Raw genomic sequence first — 16,351 nt, forward strand, 5'->3', positions numbered from 1 at the left:
CATATTCACTTTTAAGCAATACAACAGTAATATGTATTTAGGAACAGTGTTGGGTGTAACTAGTTACTAAGTAATTAGTTACTGTAATTTAATTACTTTTCCCTTGAAAAAGTAAAGTAACTATTATTTTTTCTGTAATTTAATTAAAGTTACTTCTTATGTAATTGAACTAAATAGTGTATAATATATTCAATAGTGGAAGTGACATAAAAATAATAAGTCTAACTTTAAAATGTATGCTTTAACGTATCCTTCTCACATTTGTATACTTTGGTCAGTTAATAAGAATAATTTATGTAGTTATTTATTATTTATTTGAATGAATTAAATAAGTCATTTCATGTCTATCCTTGAATCAATTTTAATCAAGGTTGATGTAGGATATAGAATGTAATTAGTAATAAGTAATTAAATACTTTTTGGAGAGAGTAATTTCTACAGTAATCTAATTACACCACTGAATATGTAATTAGTAACTAGTAAGTAATTACTTTTTCAGAGTAACTTACCCAACATTGTTTAGGAAATAGTAAATAATGCATTTAGGAAAATCTAAAAATATTTTTTTAATGTGATATAACCTCGATTTTAATCACAGTTTTTATGTGTCATGTCATGCTGTCAGTCTTTCACATTGCTGTTGGATGACTTATGTCTATCCTGGGGTTTGATTTAGTTGAAATTCAACAGACACTGAACTGGAACTGCCACAATACATCTAGAAATGCTGTTTAAAGGAAAATGAAAAATCTCTTAATTTTTTCTATAATTTTTTGTATATAGCTTTTATTTTTTTATCCTCTATTCGGATCCATAATCCAGGTATTTTTCATTCTTCTGTTTATAACGTTAAAGCACACTGTTAAATGTAATCAAACCCTTGTTATTTGTGAACCTGCTTTTTGAATGCGACATATATTATTAGCTCTGATGTGAATTGAATTGTAAATTGATCATTTGTAATTGCTGGGAGAATTAAAACTTAAAACTTTTTAGAAACTTGACAAGAAATTAGTACTCGCATTTAAGTGATGCACAATTACTTTTAACTTTGGATCAAATGATATCAAGCCAGGAAATTACTTATAGATGTTAATTAAAGATCTCATTAGAATGCTCAATAAAGGCTTAATAATAGTTCACTTTAAAGATTAAGTTGTATCCCGTGCCGTCATTCTTCCACGCTCCATATTGAATCGGGTCTCACAGAGCCGAGTAAATTAATCAATCCTTTATTCCAATTAGAGAATCCAGCTCCTTTGTTTTCTCACTTTCTCTTAGTTGTTGGGCCTGTAGTGTAGCATTTTCCCATTGTACTGTAAAACCAGAAAATGTTTATGGTCAGCACACCTTTTTCTGATGGAATCAGTAGAAAAAAACAATGTGCAATACACAGATATTACACTCACAGTCTTGTTTAGCTGAGGTGGCCTTTGGGAGTGATGACTTGTGATTTCAGACGTGTCTGTTGAAATGTCAGGGCACTTCACATTTCCGCCCTGCTTCCTTCAGCAGGCCGTCACCTCATCTTGCAGACAGGACAGTAGCGTTCAGATTTTCTCTGTTGGCATGCCACACACAAGGCCTTCTCCGCTGGGCTGTAATGGTCTATATCCACTATGTACTTTTCTTGACGAACGAAGGTTAATGTACAGTACTAGTACAGCTGCTGAGAAAATGTTCTTTTTTGTCAATGTCAGGCATAAAACAAATGCAATAATATTGACTGCTGCTGCATTTCCAGATATCGATTCATTGTTCCGGGGATGAGAAGTTCAGCAGATTTGTGCATTTGATACAAAAGCTTTTAGTGGCATTTTCTCTTTGAAATATTTAAAATGTTAAAAGGTCTAGGAAGATTTCTGGAAGAAATTAGGCTGTAATACAACCAGTGTATTAAGAGAATTGTGATTTGAGATTTTATTTTCAGCTATGTTTTGCTGTGGAAAATCCACACATTTCCAATTCATTTCAACAGACAATGATTTAACATGACTGAAATGTCTCCACAATTTGATCTTCCTCAGTCTTGCTCGCTTATTTCATGATAAATATAGTCCAGATTGTCTTAGTTGTGGTAGCCTCTGTTCAAATGACAAAATGATGAATTCAACAGCCTGTTTCGCAAACACTTTCTTGCACATTTTTAAAGTTACGTGAGGCGTGTCTTGTCTCATAATTTACAACATGTAAACACGTCTTTATCTCCATGGGTGCGTGACACTGAGGCAGTTTCCATGGAGACATTCCGAAAAAAAAAACGTCGTACAAATAAACCTCATTAACCTCTTCACCTCTGCCTAAGTCTCTGGAGAACGGTTCTTCACAAACAGGAGCGTGGTTTCTTCGTTCTGCCACACAAATTCATTTTAAGCGCATTGTAACCAGACAGGGTGTCACACGGGGCAAGTGCGGAGTGGCAGACAGCTGAATGGCACGCACGTGAACTGTGCTTGCCGGCATATGATGCCTAATGGACGTGGACTCAATTGAATGACTTCCCGTCTGTGCTTGTTTAAAAAAGAGGCATTTACAAGCTGCCATCCACTGAGGAGGCTATTTGAAGACTTTGAATTATTGTAATGTTGGGACAAAAGCTTGAAACAAAAATGCTCAAACTAAAAAGCTGCATGCTTAACACAAAGTGTTAACCACCACAAACACAACATAATAATTCAGACAAACATAGCACATTACGTAGAGAACCAGAGATGTTATGTTATGCTCACTTGAGTCCGAGTGCATGAATAATGGCTAATATAAAAAGATCTGATGTGTACTCGCATGCATGCTTGTGTTGACACGTTCGCTTGTGGCCCCCACACCTGAAGGTGGGTCACCGGCACCCCCCGGGGGATGGGGAGGTGGCATTGGGGGGTAGCTGCTTGAGCACTTCTTGTTATCCTGTTGTGGGAGAAAGAGTGTGACAGCCCCTTAATCCAGCCATCTTTGTGCCAGTGCCCCTGACACCATGCTAAATTGTGTTTGCTTGAGCAAGCTCTCGGAAGCATCCAGTCTCCGCCACATCTGTGACCTTCCTGAAACTTATAGAGCAAACACCACAGAGAGCGCGCTGATGGGAAGCTCTGCCATCTCTAACGCGGCCGGAGGCTCTTTTGTCATAATTCGTCCATTGATAGCTTATGACGTTCCATCTTCCACTTGAGATGGCAAAGCGCTGAACTCATTTCCCCTTCCGAGAGGGCCGGCACCGTGGATCTGATGCTTCCACGGTGTGATTACGTGTGAGAGCGCCTACCATGGGAGTCTGTGGAGCGGAACGCAATACACCGACGCTGAAGGACTGCTTAGACAGGGGCGCATATCTGAGAAGGAAGGGTAATTTTAGACTTGGGCATTGCCATGGAGAATATATTCCCCAAGAGGGAAACTTTAGCTTGTATGTGTGGGTTCATTTTGGGGTTTAATGTTCAAGAGAGAAAAAGAGTTTCTATGAGCTGATCAATATTGCTTCTGGGTTGTGCCAGAAGGTTGTTGTGCACAGGGTTTCTCAATATTTTTTGTCTTATATACACCCACAACCACATCAGCATTCTTTTTACTCAAATTTAAATGAATGTGTTCTACCATGATTATTAAAAAATATTAATTTTCTATTAAAACAGGACATTGGGGCGAGACAAGGTGACAAACAAAATCTTCTGAAGGTAAAAAAATATTTTGTTTTTTTGCTTTTTTTATGTATATATAAAAAATCGCGTACACGAGAGCACTTAGACGCATGCGTGTTCGGTGGGGGCAGACGCCGACGTTCACCCGTAAGTGCAACTCTGTGTTTACAAGCAGTATATAATGATGTATATAAGCTGATCTTAGCAAAATGTCTGATGATTTCGATATTGAGGAAGACTTGCCCTGCGTTCCAATTCGCCTACTTACACTAGCCCTAATAGTAGGTACTGTTTTTGTTAGGGATGCACCGATATGTACATTTTGGCCAATAAAGATAAATGATCATTCTTGAACACTGGAAGCCAATAACCGATATAATGGCCAATATACAGTACCTAAATATTAATATAACATTTTCTGAGACTGAACATTCTATTTTTCCCCTGAAAATCATGTACCAAGCCTACTTTACACTTATTAAAGATTCTTTAACTTTTAATCTTTTCTGGTATAATGTTTATTTAATAAACAAATTAAAGATGTTCTTCCAGAGCAACCCAGAAAAATGTTCTCAATAGCCACAAGTCTAGCAGGTCTCAAGACAGAAAGCGCAGCAGTCGGCTTCAAACAATATGTTTTTGTTCCTACAATTTACACAATCATAAATATCTACATACTAAATCAACAATGTTTTGCTAATAGCAGTAAGTAAATGATCATGACAGAAAGAAAGTACTGTATTGGATTTTAACTGTGAGCAGCATGCAGCTGTAGTGGTTCAACCAGAGGAAATTATTCATAATTTATCACCTAGTATATCGGCCTAAATTTTATTATTGGCCAATACAGATTTGGCCGATAATTTATCGTGCATCCCTAGTTTTTGTGTTGGAATAGTACTTTTGAGTGCATGGCAAAAGAGATTGCACACACTGGGACATACTAACAGGAAGCGGAAGTGGTGGTTGTTGCCTAGACAACATTGTGGCCAATAACTGTCACACACATCAAAATACAGCTCTTCTTTCCATTAAGGTATTTATTCATTCATTATTTCATATGTAATGTTTACTGTAAACTTACATTTTTTAATTTAGTGATGCATAAGCTAAATAATTTATTAATGCAGTCTACTCGCGGTGAGTTGTGGGTAATATCAGCCGATAGAGAGTGCATCATTCTACACTTCGAATTTCTACCGAAAGTAGTAGACCATCCGGGAATCTTTGAAATACTATTTTCAACATACTATGATTAGGGACATACTAATTCTACTTTCGAATACTATTAGGACGGATAGTATGCTGATTGGAACGCAGGGTTGCACTTTTTTGACCAACCTTACAAACCGTATGCGCATGCGTCGAAGTGCTGTCGTGAAGGCGCGCCATACACTGACAAGACAGAGGAGAATATATCGATTAAAGTCGGTATTTTGGATTGTTTTTCGCACATAAAGCATTCTCGTCACTTCAAAAAAATCTATTGAGCCACTATGAGCGGATGGACCAATTTAACAATGTCTTTAGTACTTTTCTGGACCTTGACAACAACTATAACCATGATGTCTATGAGGAGGCCTGGATGTCACCTAAAGATCTTTATTTGTGTTCCGAAGATGCCGGGAGGTCTTAAAACATGTTGAACGTCACGTGGGTGAGTAAAAAATAACACAATTTTGATATGAACTTTTACTTTAATGTAAAGGTCCATTTCCAAAAGCACAAACAAAGTTCTTTTAAAAGTTTTAATAACTGGTTGTAATGACTGTATACAGTTTGTAAAAATGAAAATATTAAATACAATTAGAGAATGTTAAAAATGGTAACTACAGTATTATTTGTCATATCTTTTCATATTTGTTATATTTTTGTAGTGTTATGGAATTTTGTGTTAAAGGGGTCATATGACACGGCTATAAATGAATATTATTGTTTGTTTTAGATGTAATGCAATGTGTATACACGATTTAAGGTTCAAAAATACTGTATTTTCACATACCGTGCATGTTTGTATCTCCTCTTTGCCCCGCCTCTCTGAAACGCATGGATTTTTTACAAAGCTCATGGCTCTGAAAAGCGAGGTGTGCTATGATTGGCCAGTTAACCAGTGCGTAGTGATTGGTTGGATACTGCAAGCGTGTGACGGAAATGTAACGCCTCTTACCATATTTGGAACATCAGGTTCCAAAACAAGTGTACTGACAGGTACGCCACCTTACTTGCGTATACATTTGGGCGGTCTTAGTCAAATCATACCACGAACTGACATGGATTTGTGGGGGTGTGGTTACACGAAGCGTTTCAGGCAGGTCTGGGTGAGCATTCGCTTTTAGATAGAATGCATCTTTTGTTCCGACACTTTAATATTTGCAATTTTACGTGTCTAATACATGCATGGGCAACGTATAACACACCAAAGACACAGAAAAACACGTTTTCATGCCATATGACCCCTTTATTGCTTGCAATACTGTTTTGACCATTTGCAATGGTTAGTAGTGACTATTTTCACAGTGGACTTTAAACTTTATTAAAACCAGTTATGTTCAGTTTGATCTGCAAACAATATTATACTATTGTAATTCATTGCAATAATACAAAAACTCATTATTAATTATTTGCAACAAAAAAAGACAAAAATGTTTTGTCCCCGTCTTTTGATTGATTGAATATAACAAATGAAATTTCAATGATATTTTGACCATTTAACTAGAAAATGTTTTACTTAAAAAATCTGGTCACCTTATTGTAACCCCCTGTTGAGAATCTCTGATCTAGCAGAAGACGTGGAAGTTTTACATATGCTGACCTAGAGAGAAAGAAAGTCTGAATGGAAAAGGGAAAAACATACAGTGATTGCTTTTTTCCGCAGGTTGGTTTCTACAAGCATTCACCGAGCCGCAGGCATGAGAGACACATGCAACCAACAGCACGAACACCACGGCGTCTGCAGAGATGCAGTGAGACATCTGGGAACTAATGAAGCCCCAGATGAGCTAAATGTTAATTAAAGTTTCTGTAATAAAAATCCATATGGTGGCCGACTGATTAGCACACTGACGATACACTCTGTGGGTTTCATTATACCAGTACAAGGATGTTACTGTGCTTTCTCTTCGCAAAAGCATGGGAGCCATTCAGGGAAAACTGTGATCTGAAGCTTCTGCTGTGGAGGGGGGTTTATATATCCTCATAAAACTTTTTAATGTTCAAATTCTCTTATAAAACATCAATGTACTTTAAGATGATAGCATTTGTTCTTGCTTAGAACAGCTGGAATAAACTTGTTGGAATTCTGGATTTTTTTCAGAGCTTGATAGGAGGAGGCATAATGTAGACGAATCTAAATGTAATTTAATCTTAAGTGTAGTTCATGAGTCCAAGTTCAAGACATGAGTCCTAAACTATGTAAGCTTTAGTGCAATATTATGGTGTCTATTTTGCTCCTTTGTGGTCACATTATGATGTACTGTAAATACAAATAGCAGAAACTTTTTTTCTTAAATAGAACGCTGATTATTTGCATGGAGGTTTATTTCACCAGCTGATGCTGACTAGGCAGCGATTCTCAGAACCACGGTTGTAATAGCATCCAGCATTATGAAATAATTTCTGTTTGCGCCTTTGTGCTCTGTTAATACTTTCATAATATTTTCTTAATAATGTTTTTTGTTTGCTTGGGTACACATTTCTAAAATTCACAGTACAAGAAGCTAAGCAACTAAGAAAAAACAGATTGTTGACGGTGTTTGATTTTGTAGGGCTATTTACTCAATTTGATATTTTATTGAATGTGATTTCCGGTTATATCTAAACAAGAAATTGGCTAAAAAATGAAGATAGAAGAAAATATATATGCATCCAATCAAACTTAGCTTACAATGGCATGATATGCACCTATGAAATCCATTCATTACAAATAGTGACACGGGCAGATGGCAACTGGTTTCATTTTTTTTCACCCTAGAATCCTAGGCAGTATCAGGTTCTCACCGAGGCAATCATACGCACTGAGGGATGGGATAATTGCCATTGATGGCAGCCAACCTTCCAGAGACAGACATCATAGTTTCACAAATAGCACAAACTGACTTCATGGTCAAGGACTCAGCCAAAGTTTCACACAACAATCTGGCTATGGAGGATCATTAGAAAATCCATGAATGATGTGCAAAGTCCAAAACATCAGGTTACCAATATATTGTATAAGCCTATGTATTTTACGTATATTATATTATATTACTAATTGAAAACACTACTAAAGGACCTTTATTGCAGATTCAGTCTGTTGCATCCACAAAGACCCAAATTGTGGCCCCCTAATAATTACAAACCCAAACTAAAAATTGGACCTCCAAGTCCTCAAGAGTTGCTTAAATGAAAGAAGATTCGCTTGACAGCTGTTTATCCCAGTTAGTTATGTTCTCACATGGACCCCCGGAGAGGTGTCAGGGAGGAATGGTGTAATTTCTCCTAACAGAGCAGAAACGACTCATTAAAATGCTGATGACATGGTAGTGATGAGTGCAAGGCAATGGTCCACTCTCTCCCAGAATGCCGAGTTGCAGTCATTAGCAGGGAGGTTGGGCAGGCTGAGGAATGAGGTCACTGTTTACTTGGCTTGAGCGGAGCAGAAGGAGGAGAGCCACTCTGGCCAGGACCATAATGAGCACATTCAATGGCTCTGTGTGCAGCCTTTCACACTCCCACACATACACCCCCACACACATAATTTTTTTTTTACTCAGGAACTGAGGGATCTGGAACTATTTTGATCTTTAAGTATTTAGAAAAATGTATTTGGTTTTAAATGGCAGCTTTAAGCACTTGCATGGATTTGTGGGGCGAGATATCGAGTCCACTGTACAAAAAGGTGAATTCTGTTCTACAGTATGTGACATTTTTCTAAGGTCATTCGTTGGCCTTTATACAGTAGAGTCAACCAGAATGCCTGTCTATAAGTGATGGGTTTGAAGCATATCATACTGCACTGAAAATGTTACATTTTTAATAGGGGGCAGGAAGTCAGCAAATAACTATTCAGAATCAGATTCTGGGAACAATGAAACCATATGATATACAAACCCACATCACTAGTCAAAACAGAAAACATATCTATTTAGAAAGCTCGTGAATGTGTTATTGAGTATTTGGGGAAAAGCAGAATTGATCAAACTCAAGATTTTGAGCAATAATACAGAAAGGCCTTTAGAATATTGGAATCCACTATATTTGTTTGGTTTGAGTGCATGCTGTCCTCATATCTGTCAGAGCCGCAAAACATTCAGAATCTTCATGAAGCACTGCTGAAACTAAACAATGCTGCATATTGAAAAGGGGTTTGCCGGGGCCTGATATAGGTTTGTTATCTTTTGTAGACCTGGATAAACAAGGCTGTCAATTAAAAGACCAAAAGATTTTACACAAACTAAATGTTAGGCCTACCTAAACATCCTAAAGTAAAAATAATTAAACATTTTGCTTTTATTTTGAAATATCATATATTTAAATAATACCTGCCATCATTTCATAAGTACTTCTTTGGATATGTTCAATAGATTCAGTTCATTTTAATTGTGCAGTGATTGTGCAAGATTGTCAAGTTTAGAATTTTGGGCACCAGCAAAAAAATGAGAAGGAAAAAGCACAGCTGTGCTGTTGATAGTCAATGCATGTTTTCCGCTCACTTGGAATATAGAGATGAAAAAAGTCATCTTTATACTATAAGGACATATGTCAAGATTACTATTCATTCTATATCAAACTAAACATTTTATATGCTTCAAAAAGATATTTGTCATGTTGATACACAGGAAAAAAAATTCTGGCAGCTGGGTCGGCAGAAAAATACCGTAAAATGTATTTTTTCACATAAAATTACATGTCTTTCAAGTTTGCAGTCTTTTTCTGTAATTTAACATTTTAAAAAATAATAAAAAAGATGTTCACAATTTTTTTTTCAAAAATACGTGAAAAATCTGTGAAATAAAATTCTATAAAGTTCTGTAGAATTACAGGGTTTTTTACATTATATAGTAAATCTATTCCAAATAATTACAGTTTTTACAGTAAACATATAAACAATATGAAATTTTAAATATGTGTTAACAAATAAAATGTAGTAAAAATATAAGGCTAGTATTTTTAGATAAAACTGTACCAGACATTGTACAGTAGACTGATAGGCAACATCAATCAAGGTTTTAAGCGTTTCAGCCGGTTGTTATAGCAGAAATAAGCCCCGACAGTGTGATCAGGACCCTACGCAAAGCGGCTGCTTCCGCGAGGAAAAGACGTTTACTTTCGGTTTTAAAGTAAGAAACGACGTTCAAACGTCACAAACAGGCAAACTGGTTTAATCATTTGTAAATATAATGTCATATGTTATTAAAAGACATATTTATAATTCATTTTTGTGTAATAGGCCTATTAAACTGCCCCTCTTAAAATGATTAACAGCATCCGGGTTACAGGGTGTTATTAGTTTTGAGCGGTTGTTATTTGAAAATAACAACCCTTGGAATGTCGCAACTGGCCAATCACAATCAAGCATTTAAATGAGCCGTGTAATAAGGATTAATGGCTATAGACATTCGTTTTTAAATCATTAAATTAATCTTTTTCATTTAAATAAACTAATCTTAAAGTTAAATGAACTTGTTTGCAGCATTGCTTCCTAGCCTAATACAATTACAGTGCACCACTAATAAGTTAAATGAGCTGACCAATCTGACTGAGGATTTTATTCATGTCTGATGAAGGCGAACTCAACAAATTACCACCCGATTAAAATCTACCAGCACTGACAAGGAGAAAAATGTTACTGAGAACCTCAGAATGTTGTGATGATTAAAGCAATGATGCTGTGACCTGGCATTCAGCATGTATGAAAAAGAAAAACGCATTCTGCAGATTTTATTGTGTCAATCACAAAGGGCTGAAGTGGATACACAGTCACAGGGGAGCATTTCAAAATCATAATGCTTTGTCTGATATGAGTAATTACACAAGAGAGATAGCAATTAAAGAATGTTATCTACCTTCTCTTCTTGCCTTTCTCTTCCTTAATCACATTTAATTGAAGTCAAGAGGTTTGCAAAGGAAGGTAAGAAAAATGAAAGAAAGGAGGTTAAGTGATTTTCCAATTGAGTTTAGAACAATTAAGAGTTCAATAACAGAATTGATTCCTAAGTGTATCGTTTTTTTCATTTCTTTCTCATTTTTATCATGTTTTGAAATGAAGAATTTGTCACTAAAAACCTCACTCTTCTTCCTAGCAGCCGGGGTGTCCCATTGTGAAATGATTGCCTGTATATGATTTCGCTTGCTGATTTTCAGGAAATTCAATGTAAAATGCATGAGATATTCATAATATGCAACATCATGTCCATTTGTGTTTACAAAATCAGAATACTATCTGCTGCCGCCTCTATCTGGTGTTGTGTTTAGGCAGCAGATAGCAGAGTGTCATAAGTGAGCTGTTTAGCTGGCTATGTATAATAGCTCTCCCCAGGTGAGGAGGTATTAATGCAGATTTACAGACAACGACGGAAATTCGCAGTAACCACCCACATCTGTGCTAGTGGCTGAAATATAAAGTGCAGACACCAGCCTTACTACGTGTGACATGCAATTCCTACAATAATGTTCCTATTAAGTTTTGACTAAGAATGGAATGGTGACAGCAATGTTTCACCCAAAAATAAAAACTGTCATCATTTATTCAGGTTAAGTATCGTATTGACTTTAAAGTTATTTTAATTACTTATAAAGCCCTAAAAGGTTTAGCCCCTAAAGCTTCTATCACACTACAACCCATCACGCTCTCTAAGATCTCAAAACTCTGGATTTTTGATAACACCTAACTAAATCCACCAAAGGGGGTAGAGCTTTCTCATACGTAGCACCTAAACTCTGGAATAGCCTTCCCGATACTATTCGAGGATCAGACACATTCTCCAAATTTAAATCTAGATTAAAGACACATCTTTTCAGACAAGCTTTCACTTAATGCATAATATGCTAAATAAACCACCGGGAGACTGCGTTTATTAGATATTATTTACTAGAATGATCTTGCTTGTTCTATAAACACCATGCACTGTGCTGTGTTTTACCTTTTTTGTGGATTTTTTACAACGCTATGCACATTGTGAAAAGCGCTATATAAATAAAATTTAATTTAATTTAATTCAAGTGTCGTTCAAAACCAGTATCAGTTTCTTTTTTTTAAGTGGAACACAAAAGACGATATTCTGAGAAATGTCTAAGTGTCTTGTGTCCATATACAATGGAAGTCAAAGGGGGTCGGTGTTGTTTGTTTATCATGGTCCTTCACATGGTCTATGTCCTTAAATCATACAGGTTTGACATGAAGGTGAATAAATGATGAACAAATTTCATTTTTGGGTGAACATTCATTTAGTGTTGTTTAGTAACAAATATAGAAAATGTAAAGCGCATAGCTTAACTGGTAGAGCATTGTGTTAGCAACATCAAGGTCACGGGTTTGATTTCAGAGGAAATGCATAAAAAAGCAAAAACACCTGTATGAACTGTAAGTTGCAATGGACTAATGCATAAAATGAATAACAAGAGTTAAAGTGGAAGTTCACCCCAAAATCAACTTTGTGTGATTTTCTGTGCATCCGTGCATAGTGGCTCAGTTTAAAAAAAAATTAAGCGACAAGAATGCTTTATGTGCGAAAAACAAACCAAAATACCGACTTTAATCGAATCTCCTCTGTCTTGTCAGTGTATGGCACGTGTTCACGAGAGCACTTCTTCGTCTTCTTGGACGAGAGCACTTCAAAAGTAGACAGGTTTGTGTGCCGAACGCCACATGGATGCCAGCGCTTTGACTCACAATGCGGAAGCGCAACTCTGTGTTTACATGCAGAAGACGAAGAAGTGCTCTCATGAACGCGCGCCATACACTGACAAGACAGAGGAGAATATTTCGATTAAAGTCGGTATTTTGGTTTGTTTTTCGCACATAAAGCATTCTCGTCGCTTCAAAAAAAATCAACTGAGCCACTATGCGCAGATGGACCAATTTAACGATGTCTTTATACTTTTCTGGACCTTGGCAAAAACTGACACGATGTCTATGAGGAGGCCTGGAAATCTCTCGGATGTCACCTAAATATCTCTATTTGTGTTTTGAAGATGCCGGAAGTTCTCTAAACATGTTTAACGTCATGTGGGTGAGTAAAAAATCACACAAAGTTGATTTTTGATTTTTAAACTTCCCCTTTAAAAGTATCACGAGTGCCAGTTTGTGTCATGGAAAGCAGGAAAAAAATACTGTTGAGTGACATTGACAGAAGCCCAGTACATTCTCCAAAAGCACTGGAAAGGTCAAAGAGCTCATGCCGCTGAGACACTGATCTAAGCCGAAGCCCCACAAGGTATACCGCAGGTGCACGTCGCTTCCTATTTTCCACTCACCACTTTATGTAGGTTGACCCACACAATGCTACTCTCTCTCCCTCTCTCTCTCTCTTTAACTGCTTGAACCTTTAAAGAAGTCCCATAATGGGAAGACAAAAACTTCAATAATTTGAGAACAGCTTGTCATTGGGAATTGAGTAAAGTGTTATTCAAATGTAGAAATGTTCCTGAGACAATTATTTTAAATTTCCAGGGAGCATCTGTCAGCATTGAGGTTGAATTTTCTTACAGTACTTGTCAAAATGCATTGAATCTCCCTGTGAAATCACAGTAAAAGTTCCCTTTCAGCAAAATCAATTCCTTTGAGGCAATTTTTTTGAAAAATGACTCACACCCTCGGACATAGCCTTGTGCTTTTATAGTAAAGATAGTGAATTCAAGCATTCAAAGGCACTTTTTAAATCAAATCACTGCTTACTAAATAAGGGATCATTTAAAACCTGGTTGTTATACTTGTAGGTTGGAATTAATGTGTATTTTTCTTCATGTCAGAATGCATTTTTCATTCTAACCCTTTGTTGGTTGTTTTCCCTAAAAAGTGTAAACATATTTTGCTGTGATACTATCAAAACATTGCTCTGTTCAAAGGAACAGTTCACCCAAAAAAAGAAAATTCTGTCTTCATTTACTCACAACTTTTTTGTTCTAATGAACACAGAGAAAGAGATTAGAAAGAACGCTTGTAACCAAATCGTTTTTGGCCACCATTAACCACCATAGTAGAAAAAAATGCTGTATGAATTTCTTTGTTCTGTTGAACACAAAAGAAGATATTTTGAAGAATGTAGGAAAGCAAACAGTTCTGGGGCACTTTTGATTACCGTTTTAATTCTTCTTATATGGTAGTCAATGGTGGTCAACAACTGTTTGGTTACAAGCATTTTTCCATTATATAATAATAATAATATATTAATATCTTATGTAATAATAATATCATTCTCTGTATTCATCAGAACAAAGAAATTCATACAGATTTGGAACAACTCGAGGGTGAGTGTGACAGAATTTTTATTTTTGGGTGAACTGTTGTTAAGAACCCAACACTGGCCTATTCTTAAAAAATTCTACATTTCTGTTTAAAGCAAATTATTTATTTCCTAGAAGGTGAATCAAACAAAAAAAGTGATTTTATCAAATATGAAAAGTCAAATGTATACCTTTCATATACAATAATAAATTACAGTATAATTCCTTATTTTTACGCTTAATTTTTCTCCCTGCATCCAACCAAGAACTGAGAGGAAAAGCGCCTCAGGCAGATAAATGGTTTCTATCAGTTTTCAGCGTCTGTGTGAGAATAGGACTCATCTTCATTCTGTCTCTCAGAGAGCTCATTGTCCCGTTGATCCTCAGATCAGCTCCCTCGTGCTGGTCTGGAGTCAGTCACAGTCTCACTATTGCTTCGGTTTAGGTCATAACTGTCTCCTGCAGACAGGAGTGACAGCGTCCCGAAATAGAAACCAGTCCTGGAGATTCTACCGTCAATTGGGCAGAAAATAGGAGATGACAGTGGAGGCTGCCCTGCCTGCTGAAATAGATCGGCTCCCCGATGACTTTAATGTCATTATTACCTCTCAGATGCACTGTGCAAAATGCATCAGCCAGCTTAGAAACGCCACAGCGCATTACAGAGCAGGTAGTACATGCCTACTGCTGCGTGATGACTTTGACAGGCGAGTCCAGGGAGGCAGATGGTTTTGTGCAGCGTGGGTTCTGGCAATATTACACTCTGGCCTTCGCTTTCTTTATTTCTCACTGTATTGGATACAAGGTTTAGTCTGCAAACTTCCCTTTACTCCCTTTACAACCTAGCACCAGACATGGACAGATATTTGTAGATCACTAAAAAAACAGGGCGAAATGCAGTTGTTTTAAATGTGAAACATGCAAAAAATAGATGTTTTAAATAGTGCTTGACAGCCTGCGTGGAAACAAGTTCACATTTTGTGTGTTTGTCAAAGGCAAAAATAACAACATACAGGTTGAGATTTTTGGGAGAATTATTCCTTTAGAATGCCAGAGTCCAATCACATGACCCTCATGACATATATAAATCTTTTGGGATGGGGGAATTGAGAAACATAACAGCAAGTCGGGTTTCGCCTCAGATCAAAGTGAAGTCACACTAGCTAAGGGGTCTTAAGTCTCAGCAAGAGGTTGATGGGCTCCTCAGGAGCTCTGAAAGTGAAACTGGCAGGAGAGGACGTCCATGGAGTGCATTGGTGTGATACACACTCTCCATCATGGGAAAAAGAGCTTTTCTCAGAGGGGCGCTAGGGTGGGGGTCCAATCAATGATGTGCAACAGATCTTCTCAATCCAAGATGTATAGAGTAAAAAGTCAATGTTTACAAATGATTTTCTATCATTATTTTTTACTAGTCCTTTCATACGGCACCAAAATACAGTTGTCACACCTGTATTTGAGTCCTTAATACGGTTGTGTTCACACGCAGTTCAGTTATTTACGGGTGTGACAACCGCATTCTATAACCAAACTCACACCTGTACATTTTCAGGACTCGCAGCCGTATTTACGGAGAAGCCCTGCTGTGTGAACGGGTTGTCTGTGACGTCACCATCATGTCATTGTGTTAATGTACAGAGCACGAAAATGACCGTGCTGCAGAATTACCTCATAATGTTATGCACAGTCGTCCTCTTACATTAAACAGCAGCGCTATAATGCGATATTAAATAGGCCTAAGCATTCATAGACACCAGAGTGAGTGTAATGTCAGCCCTCTTATGGCTGGAATACACTACGAGACTTTTAAAATCTGAACAGACTTTTTAAAAACTAGACATACACTTGCAGACTTTTTGAAAGTTTCAGATAGAACACACTAACTGATCAAATCTGCAGACTGCACTCAAAAAAATGATTCAAGCCCGTCTTTCATAAGAAACATTAAAATTATGTTGACTTAATTAAAAAAAAATATATTAATACATGAAAATATTTCTTTATTCTGACATAAAATGAATAAATAGTGTCATCTATGAGATTCATTCTAGTATGACCAACTCAAATTAATTGGGTTTTGGAGGCTATGTTTGCGCATGAGCAAAATAAACTCAAGGAACAAACTCGAATGTGTGGCCGCCATTTTTCTGCTGTGGGATGAGGAGGGATGAGGAGTTAGGACGGATTCTCTTGCTGTTTAATTCGTTATTGGTAAGTATACGATTTTTTGACTACTAAATACTGTCTATGTCGTAATTTTGAGTGAAATATACAATAGCGTTGAAAGATAAATTAGG

This window comes from Triplophysa rosa, linkage group LG5 (assembly GCF_024868665.1).
Source record: "Triplophysa rosa linkage group LG5, Trosa_1v2, whole genome shotgun sequence".
NCBI lineage: Eukaryota > Metazoa > Chordata > Actinopteri > Cypriniformes > Nemacheilidae > Triplophysa > Triplophysa rosa.